Genomic DNA, 18,309 nt, shown 5'->3' with positions numbered 1-18,309 from the left:
TTAGGCTACATCGTATCAGCGCCTATGAGCAGGAGGCTGGTTATCCATATCTTCTTTAATTGGATCTCGATATTGAGACTCTTGATTCAATCACACCTCATTGATGGTAGTAGTCAAAGCTCGAAGTGCAGCAGCCTGTTTGTCCAACTGTTGTTGGAATTTTTTAAATGTTTCATCATTATTATCACCTTTAGACATTTTCTAAAAACCTGCAAAAAATAAACACTCAACACTCAAAAATAAAAGTTAGCAAACCTCACCGTTAATCACTCAAAAAGAAAAATTTAAATTTTGAATGAGGTAGAATTCAGTCTTGTGAGTTCTTTAGTAGAGTTTATATCAACCAATTAGAAAGTGTATGAACTGAACTTCCAAAGAGTCCTAATTTGCACTAGGATGCCAAAAACTGACGAGACACCAATTGATTTGTGTCGCACTGAGGAAGAATTGTGCACACTTTAAAAATCCTACTAACACAAGAAACAATAAGGTGTTAGATAATGTAAAGGGAGAATAATGTCAAACAAATGAAAACCTACAGCTAAGAATCAATAAAAATTGCTAAAACCAGAAAACCCAAAAAACTGCGGAGTAACTTGACAACTTTGTTCGAGGTGTTCCCGAAATCAAAAAATCACAAAATTAAATCTGGAATGTCCTTCAATATTTAATTTTTGATCTGGAAAGTTTGGGTACTAAATTCAACCCGCTGAATATTTTTTAAAATTTTTATTGGATTTCATTTTTTTTGGTTTTTTTTTCTTTTTCGACTGATTTTTTTGCGGGATTAATTTTTTTATATTCAATCACAGTTCCAAAAATATGTATGTAAAATTTCAGATCAATCAGACAATTTTTACCCACTCAAATGAATTTTTTTCGAAAATTTTTTTGGGTAAAACTGCTGTTTGTAGTTTAAAAAATAAAGATCAGTTTAGAAATCAACCAAGAACACCCAAAACACCTAAAATCTGATACCAAATGATAGAGGGTTGCGCACAGACCAAGATCGAGTTGCCAAGTCACGAGGAAAACTCCTACGAGGTTCTAAACGAATATATCTGAAATCAAAACAAAGAATAAGATTAACACAAATCAGATATGGAATTAAAATCCCCAAAACAACTAAGAACAACCAAGAATGAAAGAACTTATGAATAGATGTTTTTGAGAATGCAAGAATATAAAATCGATCTCCAAGATTGATTCCCCACAAGCCGAATCTGTCCAAGAACACCGAAACAGTAAGCAAATTAAAACAATCAGAATTTTTAATGGAATCTAAGGGTTGGTGCGGCAAGAAGACAAGAAAGAAATCGATGGAATAGAACGATTCAGTAAGTGAACAAAAGATTGTGATGCTGCCCAATTGAACACCCAAGATGGTTTCCCCAAATTTCAGCAATCGAATGGCCTCCAAGCAGAATATGTAAAAATCGGCAAGAACCCTAGAAATTGGGGATTTTATGACCGATTCTTTGCTGCCAACAAGAAGAGTGTTATTCGATTCTTTAAGATGGAAGAGGGCTGGAAACACAAAAAGAATAGCAAATAGATTAGTTAAAGATTCGGCACAAGCAGAAATAAAGAAAAGAAATTGAACAGCAAATAAACCCAAGATAAGTCCTAAGAAGCCTTGAAATCCCGAAAGATATCATAACTCCCTTCAAACGGCTCTAATCTCCCCTCCAAAGGAATATCAATGGCAAGACGAAGGTTGAAGATGGCTCCCACAATCACAAGATTGTTAAAACAACTTCTAAAGAACACTCAAGAGAGAATTCTTGGAGAAAACCCCAAAAAAAATTCTGCACTCAACAAATCTGAAATTTTGATATATCTAAGTAGTGTGTACAAGGGTGGCCGGCCATGCCTTTAAATAGGCCTTAGACTAATCCTAATCTTATTAGAAAACTTAAAAATTAAACCTAATTAATAAAAATAATAGGTAAATTCTGTCATGCACTTAAATGGACTGTTTGGGCTGAATTTTAACATGTAACCTTCCTAAAGCCTAAAATTTAAATTAACAATTAAAATGTTTACAAATTGGGCCCTTTGACAATTTGGCCTGATTTTCAACTAAATATGGGTGTATTTCTTGATTGGGCTTGGAATATTCTTATTGGGCCTCGCCTTCAAGAACTTGGGCTTGTGATCCATCTTTTACCGAAATTGAGTTGTTGATGCTCGTGACGGAGATCCAATGCGCTTTGGCTACAAGATTTGGTTTCTTGGACCAAGATTTCCAAGATTTGAAATCTTGATTTTCTTGATTCTCGAAATTGCTCCAAACAGCAAAATTGGGCCAAGATTCGGTTTCTTGATTTTCTTGAAAATAAGAAAGTGAATCTTGATTTTCTCGTTCTTTTGTGTACGCATCTAAGGCCTTGCTAACGAACTCCTGAATGGTCCCATTTAGTTTGGAACACATTTGTCGGGCCTTTGATCTCGTTATTGGGCTTTATGGTAATTTGAGCCCATTACGTTCCTGAACTTGGGTTGGGCCTTTGTGACTCGTATCACCCGTTGCCATGTTCAAGGCAAGATGTGTAGTCTGATTATTGACGGAGGGAGTTGCACCAATGTCGCAAGTTCTTTGCTTGTTGAAAGACTTGGTTTAGCCACAACAAAGCATCCAAATCCTTACAAGCTTCAATGGCTAAATGACGGAGGTGAACTCAAGGTGACGAAGCAAGCAAATGTGGCATTTTCAATAGGCAAGTATCAAGATGAGGTGATTTGCGATGTCGTACCGATGCACGCTGGACACTTGCTATTGGGGCGTCCTTGGCAATTTGATCGGCGGGTAGTCCACGATGGCTACACAAATCAGTATTCATTTAAGCATCTTGGCAGGAATGTCACACTAGCTCCTCTCACACCATAGCAAGTGCATGAAGACCAACTCAAAATGAAGCAATCTATTGAGCGAGAAAACTAAAAAGAGAAAAACAAAAAGAGTGAAAAGAAAAATAAAGAAAAGAATGACGAGAGTGAGATAAAAACAAGAGTGAAAAAAGAAAAAGAAAAAGAGTGTGAAAATGAAAAAACAAGTGTTTTTTCCAGAAAAAGAAAGATTCAAAAATTGATGTTGGCGAGGCAACCCATCTTCGTACTTATGTACAAATAGTGTTTATTGGAAACAAACGAATTTGATAAAACTTTGCCTACTTCTATTGTCTCTTTGTTGCAGGAATTCGGAGATATATTTCTCGAAGAAGTGCCAAATGGACTGCCTGATGCGATCCAGCCCGGGTTAATCAAGTCGTTTCACAAAGTTTGCCCGATCGTCGACGAGGAGAAGTTCTAGCAGCCAAAAAGGTGTAAATTTTTTTTAAAATTTGTGAAAGCTTACAAAGTGAATTTTGTAATGACAGAAGGTTTAGAAAGATGTAGGTTCGGTTTAATAAAGGAATCAAAGGATAGTTAAATTGGGATAATTTGTGGGAATGGAAAAATGGACTTAACTCCAGAAACGATTCAACACTAAAGAGTGTCACCCCGGTTTCTATTTGAATTTAAACTGAATCAGATTTGAATTTAAATCCCCAAATTCAATTAAAAGAGCAGCAAGAAACAAAGAAATAGAATAGATGACTCAAACGCAATTGGAAGTATAGAAAGAATTTGAATCGACCAACAAATTGATTCGGCCAAGAATGCCCAAATTCCAGCAGTCGAATTTTCACCCAACAAGTGGAAATAGCAATCGGCAAAACCCTAGAAATTGGGGAAAACTTGAATCGATCTAGGAGCTGCCAACAAGAGATCAAATTAAACGAAGAGTTCTTGGAATTTAATCAAGGCTGAAACACAAACAAGAACAGCAAAAGAATTAGAAGAAGAATCAGCACAAGCAGAATTAAAGAAAATAAATTGAACAGCAAGAATTAAAGAAATGTCCTAAGAATCCTTGAAATCCCGAAAGATTTCACAAATCCCTTCAAATGGCTCTAATCTCCCCTCCAAAGAATATCAATGGCAAGAAGAAGGTTGAAGATGGATCCCACAATCACAAGATTGCTAAAACAACTTCTAAAGAAAGCTCAAGAGAGAATTATTGGAGAAAACCCCAAAGAAAATTCTGCACTTTATCAAAACTGAAATTTTAATGTATTGAATAATGAGTACAATGGGTGGCCGGCCATCACTTATATAGGCCACAAACTAATCCTAATCTTATTAGAAAACTTAAAAATTAACCCTAATTAATAAAAATAATAAGAGAATTTCGGCCAAGTACTTTAAATGGGCTATTTTGGGCCGAATTTAACATATCCTATTCCTAGAGCCTAAAAATTAAATTAACAATTAAAAAGGTTTACAAATTGGGCCCTTTGACATTTTGGCCTGATTTTCAACTAAATATGTATGGATTTCTTGATTGGGCTGGAATTTGCTTATTGGGCCTCGCCTTTAAGAATTTGGGTTCGTGATCCATCTTTTACCAAAATTGGGTCGTTGACGCTCGTAACGGAGATCCAACGCGCTTTGGCTGCAAGATTCGGTTTCTTGGACCAAGATTTCCAAGATTTGAAATCTTGATTTTTCGATTCTTGAAATCGCTCCAAACAGCAAAATTGGGCCAAGATTCGGTTTCTTAATTTTCTTGAAAACAAGAAAGTGAATCTTGATTTTCTTGTTCTTTCGCGCACGCATCTAAGGCCTTGCTAACAAACTCTTGAATGGTCCCATTTAGTTTGGAACGCATTTGTCGGGCCTTTGATCCTTTGCTCCCATCACGTTATTGGGCCTTGTGGTAATTTAAGCCCATCATGTTCTTGTGTTGGGCCTTATTCTTGAGACTAGTATTTTGGCCACTCCAAAATGTCCCATCAATCTCTCATGGAGCACTTTGGTATGCATAACTTTGTTTATACGAAAAAGAAAGCCATCTACAAGATAAAACTTTTCAAAAGTAGTATTCCACAATTCTTATAAATATAGCTGAAATCATCATCATCATCTAACTCCTTAATATGTTCAAACCCTAAGACTTTAGCATTCAATGTAGTTATTAAAGCATATCGTCTAGACAAAGCATCGGCAACTACATTATCTTTACCTGTTTTATATTTTATCACATAAGGGAATGTTTCAATGAATTCTACCCATCGGGCATGCCGTTTACTCAACTTACCTTGTCCCTTTAACCATTTAAGGGATTCATGATCTGTGTGTGTGACAAACTCATTAGGCAGAAAATAATGTTGCCATACTTGAAGTGCACGAACTAATGCCAATAGTTCTTTGTCATAAGTTGAGTAGTTTAATTGCGCACCATTTAATTTCTCACTAAAATAAGCAATTGGTTGCTTATCTTGCATTAAAATGGCACCAATTCCAATTCCTGAAGCATCACACTCGAGTTCAAAAGTATTTGTAAAATCAGGTAATTTAAGAAGAGGAGTAGAACATAACTTAGCTTTTAGGGTTTGAAAAGCCTTTTCTTGGGTTTCACCCCATTTGAAACCCACTGATTTCTTTATAACTTTTGTTAATGGGGCAGCAATAGTAGAGAAATCTTTCACAAATCCTCTATAAAAACTAGCTAAACCATGGAAAGATCTCACATCAGTTACCGATTTAGGAGTCGGCCACTCCTTGATTGCCTTGACTTTGTCCTCATCGACATGAATACCTTGAGCACTAACTATGAAACCTAAGAATATTAGTTTATCACAACAGAATGTGCATTTATCAAGGTTGGCAAATAATTTTTCAGCTCGCAGAATATCCAAAACGGTTCTAACATGGAAAACATGATCATCTAATGTCTTGGAGTAAATTAAAATATCATCAAAATAAACCACTACAAATTTACCCAAGTGAAGCCTTAAAACATGATTCATTAATATCATAAATGTACTAGGTGCATTAGTAAGACCCAAAGGCATAACTAACCATTCATACAATCCAAATTTTTTTTTAAAGGCTGTTTTCCATCCATCCCCTTCCCTCATTCGAATTTGATGATAACCCATTTTTAAATCAATTTTTGTAAACATAATTGAACCATGTAATTCATCAAGCATATCATCAAGTCTAGGAATTAGATGTCGATACTTTACCGTTATTTTGTTGATTGGGTGGCAATCAACACACATTTGATACGTACCATCTTTCTTTGGTACCAATAAGACAGGAACAACACAAGGACTTAGGCTCTCACGAATGTACCCTTTTTCTAGTAATTCCTCAACTTGCCTTTGCAATTCCTTTGTCTCCTCGGGATTACATCTATAGGCTGGTCAATTAGGTATTGAAGCTTTGGGTACTAAGTGATAGAGGGTTGCGCACGGACCAAGATCGAGTTGTCAAGTCACGGGAAATTCCTACGAAAACTCTAAACGTTTGGATCTGAAACGAAATAGCAAAACTTAATTAGAATCAATTAGATTTGGAAAGAACACCTAAGAATTAAAAACACTTATAGATATCCAATCTTGGAAACCAAGAACACAGAATTAAGCCCCAAGATTAACTTCCAATCAGCCGAATCTATCAAAGAACACAAAATAGAAAATAAATTAAAATAGATTACGAAATCAATTGAACTAATTATAGGGATTGGACGGCAAGGAAAGAGGGGTTTTTATGAAATCAAAAACGTTTCTTTATGTCCAAGGAAGTGCCGAATCAGATCCTGGAGTTTTAGAAAGGCTGAAACGCAACAAGAACAGTAAACAAATTATGATACGAGTCTCAAAGGCCCAACCCAAGCCCAAACAAGAAGACAAACCATACTTAGTCGAAAATCAGGCCAAATTGTCAAAGTGGCCCAAGTTGTAAAGTTTTATTTTTATTTTTATTTATTTATTTACTTAGTTTAAATTTTTATGTAAATATTCAATCCAAAAGTCCCAAATAAAGACCTTTGACCGAATTTCCATATTAAAATAATTAGGTGTTTTTTTATTTTAGTTTTCTAATTAGATTAGGACTAGTTATAAGGCCTATTTAAAGGCATGGCTGGCCACCTTGTAAACAACTTCTCAATTATATCAAAAATATCATATTTGTTTAAGTGCAGAATTCTCTTTGAGTTTTCCTCCAAGAATTCTCTCTTGAGTTCTCTTTAGAAGTTGTTTTAACAATCTTTTGATTGTGGGAGCCATCTTCAGCCTTCTTCTTGCCATTTATATTCTTTGGAGGGGAGATTAGAGCCGTTTGAAGGGAGTTGTGAGATCTTTGGGGATTTCAAGGCTTCTTAGGACTTATCTTTTAATTTCTTCTTGTCAATTCTTTCTTTATTTCGCTTGTCTTTGAATCTTTATCTAATTTATTTTACGTTCTTATTGTGTTTTCACCTTTTTCTATCTTAAGGAATCATTAAAAATCCCCAATTTCTAGGGTTCTTCCATACTCTTTTTGGGTGAAATTAGATTGTCGAAATTTGGGGAAAACTATCTTGGTGTTCAATTGGGCGAATCGCAATCTCCTTTAGGGTTTCAAGAACCCTTATTAACACTTATTTCTATTCTCAATTTGATTCTTTCTTGATTTGGGGATTTTATTTCGACACGGAAATTCAAAGTTCTAATCTTTTAATTTTACATTTCGTTTCGAATCCGATTGTTTAGGGTTTTCGTAGAAGTTTCCCGTGACTTGGCAACTCAATCTTGGTCTGCGCGCAACCCCCGTATCAAATTACCTAATAAAAATCGACACAAGCAGAAATTTAAAAGAGATTGAACAGCAAGAACTTGGGCATGTAGTCCATCTCCTACCGAAATTGGCTCGTTGATGCTCGTAACGGAGATCCAATGCGCTTTGGCTGCAAGATTCGGTTTCTTGGACCAAGATTTCCAAGATTTAAAATCTTGATTTTCTTGATTCGTGAAATCACTCCAAACAGCAAAATTGGGCCAAGATTCGGTTTCTTGATTTTCTTGAAAACAAGAAAGTAAATCTTGATTTTCTCTTTCTTTCGTGTACGCATCTAAGGCCTTTGTGACTTGTATCAAGCTACATTCGGCTAATGGAGTTTAATAAGGTAATTCATGAAGCAACTCTTGCTGAAAAATTACCAACATTAAATAGCAACTTGAACAGCCATTTGGAAGTGTGAATGGACGGTTTTAAAGAGCCATATGGTGTGAGCATGGCTGAACATGGTGTGAACATCTTTATGCCTCCTTGAGAAGAGAATCGGCCATGTCTTGAAGTGTTGAATTGGCTGCTGACTCTTGGCCGAATAGTTGCCTTGAAGAGAGCCAAAATTAATCAGCTTCAGTGCATTATACCAGCTGCACATGCATCTTCACATTCATTGAATCTACATGCATGCATCTAGCCAATGAATCTCCAAATTATTTTTGAATTAAAACAAATGAACTTAATTAATTCAAACAAATTCAATTGAACTTAAATTAAAACATAATGTAAACATCATAATTAACATTGTGACAACTTAAATATTAATAAAACATGACACATAAATTAATTTGATGATTTAATACATGTATTAATTTAGACAAACTAAATGAAATCAAGACATCTTTAATTTAACTAAGACAAATTAAACACTTATATTAATTAAAGACATATTTATAAGCTGTAGTAAAACTTATTTAAATGCCTATTTTAAATGGTCTAAAAATTCCAACAGCAAATTTTATTAGCTGGAACGAAATTTAGCTTCCCAAAAATTAAACATGTTGAGCTTGTTTTTGAAGTCTTTGCTATCATTTTCCACAATTCGTTCCACCATTACTAAAATAGCATCCTTGAATTGTTTAGCTCTAGCTCGCGTTATCGGACCAATGGGCAGCTTGATAGCTTCTTGTTTGAGCTCTACGTTGTTCATAGGCGAGCTCACATCATTCCCCTCCTCTTCAGAACGATTTGTCCTCAAATCGCAATCTGCATCAAACGGAGATAAATCAGAAACGTTAAAGCTCGCACTAACATTGTATTCACCTGGCAAGTCCAGCTTATAAGAATTATCGTTAATTCGTTCAAGGACTTGGAATGGCCCATCTCCTCTGGGAAGGAGCTTAGATCGTCTTTGCGCAGGAAATCTTTCCTTGCGCATGTGCACCCAAACCCAGTCTCCAGGCTCAAACACAACACGCTTACGACCTTTGTTAGCTTGTTGTTCATATTTCTTGGTCTTAGCCTCAATGTTGTCTCGAACTCATTGGTGCAATTGCTTGACGTAATCAGCCTTGCATTTTCCATCTACTTGCACGAGTTGGTTAGAAGTCAATGGCATCAGATCAAGTGGTGTTAACGGATTGAAACCATAAACAATTTTGAAAGGAGAAAGTTTGGTAGCTGAGTGAACAGCTCGATTATACGCAAACTCCACATGCGGTAAACAATCTTCCCAAGCCTTCAAATTTTTCCGAATGACAACTCGAATCAATGTAGACAAAATTCGGTTGACCACTTCGGTTTGGCCGTCCGTTTGCGGATGGAAAGTGGTAGAAAACAGCAGCTTGGTTCCAAGGCGCCCCCATAATGTTCTCCAAAAATGGCTAAGAAATTTCGCGTCTCGATCGGACACAATCGTCCTAGGCATGCCATGTAACCTGACCACTTCTTTGAAAAATAAGTTAGCAATATTAACGGCATCATCAATTTTATGACATGCTATGAAGTGTGCCATTTTAGAAAACCTATCCAACACTACAAATATCGAATCTCGGCCATTTTTACTCCTTGGTAAACCTAGCATGAAATCCATTGAGATATCAGACCAAGGGGTTTCGGGAATGGATAATGGCTTATACAAACCATAGGGCTTTATTCGTGACTTAGCCCGTTTGCACGCAATGCATCGATTACAAAGTCGTTTGACATCTTGTCGCATCTTGGGCCAAAAGAAGTGTTCATTAAGTGTGGCTAATAATACGACCCCGCCCTGGAATCATCCTTGGCTCAGCCCACAAGTGATGTGATTCGGCTAGGGATAATCGAGTCGTTTCACGTAATTACCCGATCGTCGACGAGAAGTTCATTCGAAATTGTTTCAAGATGAAGATTGTTTTCAGTTTTAAGCGGAAGACTTTTAAAAGGGTTCAAAAGATAGGCTAAATTAGGATATTTTGTAGGTTTGGTTAAATAAGAAAAAGAAGTAAAGTTTATATTTAAGAATTAGGATGGAGATGGAAAAGTGAACTTAAGTATCAAGAACGATTCAATACAATGAGAGTATTGCCCCGAGTCTTATATTGCTTAAGGTGGGATAAATGAAATATCGAAGATGGAGCTTGACCCGTTACTTATGAAGAATTAAGAACCAAAGGTATTACAAGATGGATGAACGCCACACCAGGATGGTGATAAGTTCAAAAAGTCGGGTTAACGCCACTAGCTAGCTAGATAAGTCTAAACGAGACTCAAACGAACAGAATCAAGTTTTCAATAATCAAATTCTGTAACCTTTTTACAAAGAGAAATGAACTATTTATAGAGTTCATATGATAGCCGAATAGTCAAACTAAACAAACTTAAAGACTAAGTAATTCGGCTTAAAATGTGTAAAACTAAACTAGAAATGTATCCATTAAAAGTGAAGTCCAAATTCGGCTGTATGGATGTTCAATGGCCAAATTCGTGAGTAAGGAAATGTACTTGAGGGCTGATGAATGCATGGGATGCCAATAGCTTTGTCTAAATTCGGCCAAGGTGTGAATGGACACTCCAAAAGATGTCTTTTGGCCGAATAGGTGCATAGGAAATTCAATGGACAGCAACCGATGCATGTAGGTGGATATTCATGCATCATCCTTACGTTCATTGAACCAGCCCATTCATGAATCATCTTTAATTGTGTTCCCACATCATGCATTGTAAGTAGACGTTCATGCACCTAGCTTGAATGATTCTCCACATTCGGTTGTACCTACATGAAACATGAACAAATTAATTTAAAATAGATATATTAATTAACACATAAATTAAAATAGACAAATTTAATAAAGTCTTAAGCTAGACACATTAAATTCGGCTAAGACAACTTTAAAACATGAAATAATTCAAAACATAATTATGAGCTGTAATAACTTAAACTAAGTTAATAAAATACTTTAATTATTCAACCAATAAAATAAATGAGCTGAAATGTAGCTAAATTGAGCTCGATTGAGCTGAATTAAGCTCAAATAAGCTAATTGGAGCTGAATCGAGCTAAAGGAGCTGAAATTGAGTTGAAGTCAGCTTGCACTAAAGTGCATGGATTCATCAATGAGTTGTTTCGAGCTTTTCCATCTTCAATGAGCTGATTCTCCTTCCAAAACTTAAGCAGCAAAGCTGAAATAGCTTCTTGAAAGTGCTTAGATCGCGCTCTAATCATGGGTCCTTTTGGGAGCTCATTGGGATCAAAACTAGAACTTAGCGAGCCATGGGGCATGCTCACATCATTCCCCCCTTCTTCAAAATGACTTGTCCTCAAGTCGAGCTATTTGTTTTCTAGAAAATATTTCTCCTTATGCGACTTTCCTTGGACGAACGAGGCGAATAATCTTTCATAGACCTTTGCAAAAGAACTCACAATATTCGTCAATAGAAATGGCAAATGAATCAATGGAGATAAACAACCATTAATAATCAAGAAGTTATGAAAACAAACAAACAGATCATGCATAGTCATATCAAGACAAGTATAAGTCATGTAAGAGGGCAGATTTAAAACATCATTCTTACAATCAAATGAACAAAACTTCTTACATGTCAATTTCTCATCAAATGATCGAAACAAAGACAGATATGTTTTTAAGCATTCGAACATTTCATTTTGCTTCCACAAGTCATTGTTCAGGTAAATAGAATGCGAGCAATGAGTCAAGGAATTTAAGTCTTCATCACAAACATGCAAATGAAAAGTTTCATATAATTTTTGATTTTGCATATTTGAAGCTCGCAAATGTTGTTTGGTTATATTCTCACCAACGAATTCATCACAATTTCCAAAAACAAAAATCTTCTTATCATCAACCAAAACAGATATATCCTCATCAAGCAAAATCGAACAATTAACCACAATAGGATTCAAGCAATTTTCAGCATTCAAAGTGTCAACAAAAATTTCATCATCATTCGAATAAAGGAAAGATGGTCAAATAATTTCAGAAATCATACCTAATTCACCTTTAAGAGTAGAAAATTGAGAATCGATTTTACCTTTTTCATTCAAAGTGAACCTTTTCTCCTTGAGAAGGTATTGAAGTCGAAACTCATTACACAATCCTTGAGAAACCTGAAACGAAGGGTAAACACAAAGACATCTTGCACTTTTCGAAGTGTTGGGTTCATAATGTTGAAAGAGGGTAATGTCACCATAGACGTTGGACTCAAAGGAACTTGCTGAAACGTTATTCACACATTGAATGTATGAATTAATACCAGGTTCAAAAACATGAGTTGATCTTACATTTTCAAGATGAAACATGAATTTCATGTACAGCCACATAAAATGATCAAGGAATGTTTTTAAATCGTAATCAAAATTGTCAAATTTCGTTTCCTTAATTAAAGACCAAGCATCGAGCAAATTGTTCGCACAAAATTTAGGATGCTTGAGTTTCCCATATATCAAACTAAAGAACAAATTCGAGTTTGAACACAAGAGTTTGATTACTTACGCCAAAAATCTGCAAAAAGTTTAGTAAATCAAACATGTCAAACAAAAAGGATTTTCGTGTCCACAGAAACAAATAGTCAAATCTCTTTACATTCATCAAATCAAACTTGCAGAATTTCATGGATTTGTCACAAGACAATAATGGATGCACAAAATTATCATATTCGAAAAATTTAATTGCTTTTTGTGAAAATCCAACATCGTACAAAACCAAATCTTTAGTTTGTCATTCGTACCTGATAACATCAACCATATTCAAAGAATATCGATTAATCGAATGAAAATAAGGGAATCTTTTTAAAACTAAACCATTTTAACAACTTTCAAACTTGATGTCCATGACTCGGTTGTTAAAATTCCTTACCTCGCTTACCTTCAAAATTTTGAAAGGTTGTCACATCATCAATTTACTTTTTCAATTAATTGAAATTGGCGTTCATGCGATCGATAATGAAGTTGGAACTTGTCTTGGATTGGAAATTTACAAAACTGTAACAAAAAAGAATCATAAAGCAAACTTGAATGGTGGTTAGTTAAAATTTCGCTCTCTTTTCTTTTTCTCGCTCACTATCTTCATTTTCTCTCGTTTCTTTTCAACATCTTTTCTATATCAATTTTTTCTCAATCTCAATTTCTTTTCAATTTTCTTTTCTTCATGTTCTTTTCTCTCACTTTTTCGATTTCTTTTCTTTTGCAATTTCTTTTCTTTTTGTTTTCTTTTGTTTTCTTTCAATTTCTTTTCAATCTCTTTCTCCTTTTCTCTCTCAATGGATTGCTTCATTTTGAATTGGCCTTCTTGCACTTGTTCCGGTGTGGCGGCGCTAAAGTGATTTTCCTTCCTTGATGCTTGAAGGAATACCTATTGGTACGTTCATCGTGAATGACCTTGTGATCCGATTGCCATGGTTCTCCTAGCAACAAATGGCAGACTTGAATAGGCACAACATCACAAACGACTTCATCTTGGTATCTTCCGATGGAAAAGCGTCGCACTTGTTGAGTGACTTTAAATTTGCCTTCAACACCAAGTCCTTGCAGTTGATAGGGTCGTGGATGCTTGGTAGTGGCCAAGCAAAGTTTTTCCACCGTTCGAATACTAGCCATGTTTGACCTACTTCCACCATCAATAATGAGGCAACAAACTTTATCGTGGACACGACAACGCGTGTGAAACATATCTTCACATTGTGGTTCATTTTCCAATCTTTGAAGGATTGAACTAATCTTGATGTCAACGATAGTAGGTGTCAAATCTTATTTATCTTTGTCGAATTGTCGAAATTGGATCGCATTATCATTTGCATTTCTTGTCTCCACATTTGGAATTCAAATTTAGAAAATTCTTGAGACATGCTTCAACAAAATATTAGAAAACAAAATTTAAATTAGAAAAAAATAATCCTCACCACAAATCTCACAAGTTCACTCACAAAGAAAAATTCACTCACTCTCGTGTTTGAACTTTCTTTTAGGCTTTTTTGAATGAACTCACGCTCTCTTGCCTTTTACCACTCAACCTCGTCTCACAAATTAAATAATTCGTCTCGATAGACTTAATTTCTTTGCTTGAGGTCGATTTCAAAATGGGTTACAAGGGATAATGTCGGGTGTAGGGTAAATTTGAACAAAGAAGAAAATTGGTTTAAAGTGTGGTGTTGGGATGGGTAAATAATGGTAGGAAGGAAAATTGATGATCGGGTAATAAGTGATAATGATAAAACTTCAAGACTTTTCACTTTTTTTCTTTCTTCTTTTTTTTAACTCGATTTTTTTGTCACTTTTTTTCCTTTTTTCGATTTTTTAAATTTTTTTCCCGAATTTCTTCTCTCTTATTTTTTAAATCCAATACAATAGTAAACTAAATACAAGGAAGAAGAAAAAAATTAAATTCCAACTCATAATTTTTTTTTGATTTTTTTTGACTTTTTTTTACGTTACGAACCTACTCCGAGCTTGATACGAATGTCGGCACTCCTCGTTTTAGTAGCTCTGATACCAAATGATGTGATTTAGCTCGGGATAATCGAGTCGTTTCACATAATTGCCCGATCGTCGATAAGAAGTTCGTCCGAAATTGTTTCAAGATGAAGATTGTTTTCAGTTTTAAGCGGAAGACTTTTAAAAGGGTTCAAAAGATAGGCTAAATTAGGATATTTTGTAGGTTTGGTTAAATAAGAAAAAGAAGTAAAGTTTATATTTAAGAATTAGGATGGAGATGGAAAAGTGAACTTAAGTATCAAGAACGATTCAATACAATGAGAGTATTGCCCCGAGTCTTATATTGCTTAAGGTGGGATAAATGAAATATCGAAGATGGACCTTGACCCGTTACTTATGAAGAAGTAAGAACCAAAGGTATTACAAGATGGATGAACGCCACACCAGGATGGTGATAAGTTCAAAAAGTCGGGTTGACGCCACTAGCTAGCTAGATAAGTCTAAACGAGACTCAAACGAAATAGGATAGGAGGAAAGCTCAGAATCAAGTTTTCAATAATCAAATTCTGTAACCTTTTTACAAAGAGAAATGAACTATTTATAGAGTTCATATGATAGCCGAATAGTCAAACTAAACAAACTTAAAGACTAAGTAATTCGGCTTAAAATGTGTAAAACTAAACTAGAAATTTATCCATTAAAAGTGAAGTCCAAATTCGGCTGTATGGATGTTCAATGGCCAAATTCGTGAGTAAGGAAATGTACTTGAGGGCTGATGAATGCATGGGATACCAATAGCTTTGTCTAAATTCGGCCAAGGTGTGAATGGACACTCCAAAAGATGTCTTTTGGCCGAATAGGTGCATAGGAAATTCAATGGACAGCAACCGATGCATGTAGGTGGATATTCATGCACTCTTCCATTCATTGTATTAAATCATTCATGCATCATCCTTACGTTCATTGAACCAAATTTCATTCATGAATCATCTTTAATTGTGTTCCCACATCATGCATTGTAAGTAGACGTTCATGCACCTAGCTTGAATGATTCTCCACATTAATTTGTACCTACATGAAACATGAACAAATTAATTTAAAATAGATATATTAATTAACACATAAATTAAAATAGACAAATTTAATAAAGTCTTAAGCTAGACACATTAAATTCGGCTAAGACAACTTTAAAACATGGAATAATTTAAAACATAATTATGAGCTGTAATAACTTAAACTAAGTTAATAAAATACTTTAATTATTCAACCAATAAAATAAATGAGCTAAAATGTAGCTAAATTGAGCTCGATTGAGCTGAATTAAGCTCAAATAAGCTAATTGGAGCTGAATCGAGCTAAAAGAGCTGAAATTGAGTTGAAGTCAGCTTGCACTAAAGTGCATGGATTCATCAATGAGTTGTTTCGAGCTTTTCCATCTTCAATGAGCTGATTCTCCTTCCAAAACTTAAGCAGCAAAGCTGAAATAGCTTCTTGAAAGTGCTTAGATCGCGCTCTAATCATGGGTCCTTTTGGGAGCTCATTGGGATCAAAACTAGAACTTAGCGAGCCATGGGGCTTGCTCACATCATTCCCCCCTTCTTCAAAACGACTTGTCCTCAAGTCGAGCTATTTGTTCTCTAGAAAATATTTCTCCTAATGCGACTTTCCTTGGACGAACGAGGCGAATAATCTTTCATAGACCCTTGCAAAAGAACTCACAATATTCGTCAATAGAAATGGCAAAGGAATCAATGGAGATAAACAACCATTAATAATCAAGAAGTTATGAAAACAAACAAACAGATCATGCATAGTCATATCAAGACAAGTATAAGTCATGTAAGAGGGCAGATTTAAAACATCATTCTTACAATCAAATGAACAAAACTTCTTACATGTCAATTTCTCATCAAATGATCGAAACAAAGACATATATGTTTTTAAGCATTCGAACATTTCATTTTGCTTCCACAAGTCATTGTTCAGGTAAATAGAATGCGAGCAATGAGTCAAGGAATTTAAGTCTTCATCACAAACATGCAAATGAAAAGTTTCATATAATTCTTGATTTTGCATATTTGAAGCTCGCAAATGTTGTTTGGTTATATTCTCGCCAACGAATTCATCACAATTTCCAAAAACAAAAATCTTCTTATCATCAACCAAAACAGATATATCCTCATCAAGCAAAATCGAACAATTAACCACAATAGGATTCAAGCAATTTTCAGCATTCAAAGTGTCAACAAAAATTTCATCATCATTCGAATAAAGGAAAGATGGTCGAATAATTTCAGAAATCATACCTAATTCACCTTTAAGAGTAGAAAATTGAGAATCGATTTTACCTTTTTCAATCAAAGTGAACCTTTTCTCCTTGAGAAGGTATTGAAGTCGAAACTCATTACACAATCCTTGAGAAACCTGAAACGAAGGGTAAACACAAAGACATCTTGCACTTTTCGAAGTGTTGGGTTCATAATGTTGAAAGAGGGTAATGTCACCATAGACGTTGGACTCAAAGGAACTTGCTGAAACGTTATTCACACATTGAATGTATGAATTAATACCAGGTTCAAAAACATGAGTTGATCTTACCTTTTCAAGATGAAACATGAATTTCATGTACAGCCACATAAAATGATCAAGGAATGTTTTTAAATCGTAATCAAAATTGTCAAATTTCGTTTCCTTAATCAAAGACCAAGCATCAGGCAAATTGTTCGCACAAAATTTAGGATGCTTGAGTTTCCCACATATCAAACTAAAAGAACAAATTCCAGGTTTGAACACAAGAGTTTGATTACTTACGCCAAAGTACTGCAAAAAGTTTAGTAAATCAAACATGTCAAACAAAAAGGATTTTCGTGTCCACAGAAACAAATAGTCAAATCTCTTTACATTCATCAAATCAAACTTGCAGAATTTCATGGATTTGTCACAAGACAATAATGGATGCACAAAATTATCATATTCAAAAAATTTAATTGCTTTTTGTGAAAATCCAACATCGTACAAAACCAAATCTTTAGTTTGTCGTTCGTACCTGATAACATCAACCATATTCAAAGAATATCGATTAATCGAATGAAAATAAGGGAATCTTTTTAAAACTAAACCATTTTTAACAACTTTCAAACTTGATGTCCATGACTCGGTTGTTAAAAATTCCTTACCTCGCTTACCTTCAAAATTTTGAAAGGTTGTCACATCATCCAATTTACTTTTTTCAATTAATTGAAATTGGCGTTCATGCGATCGATAATGAAGTTGGAACTTGTCTTGGATTGGAAATTTACAAAACTGTAACAAAAAAGAATCATAAAGCAAACTTGAATGGTGGTTAGTTAAAATTTCGCTCTCTTTTTCTTTTTCTCGCTCACTATCTTCATTTTCTTTCGTTTCTTTTTCAACATCTTTTTCTATTTCAATTTTTTTCTCAATCTCAATTTCTTTTTCAATTTTCTTTTCTTCATTTTCTTTTTCTCTCACTTTTTCGATTTCTTTTTCTTTTGCAATTTCTTTTTCTTTTTTGTTTTCTTTTTGTTTTCTTTCAATTTCTTTTTCAATCTCTTTCTCCTTTTCTCTCTTAATGGATTGCTTCATTTTGAATTGGTCTTCTTGCACTTGTTCCGGTGTGAGCGGCGCTAAAGTGATTTTCCTTCCTTGATGCTTGAAGGAATACCTATTGGTACGTTCATCGTGAATGACCTTGTGATCCGATTGCCATGGTTCTCCTAGCAACAAATGGCAGACTTGAATAGGCACAACATCACAAA

Source organism: Gossypium raimondii, unplaced genomic scaffold (genome assembly GCF_025698545.1).
Source record: "Gossypium raimondii isolate GPD5lz unplaced genomic scaffold, ASM2569854v1 Contig00146, whole genome shotgun sequence".
Lineage (NCBI taxonomy): Eukaryota > Viridiplantae > Streptophyta > Magnoliopsida > Malvales > Malvaceae > Gossypium > Gossypium raimondii.
Note: the sequence above shows the minus strand (reverse complement) of the source record.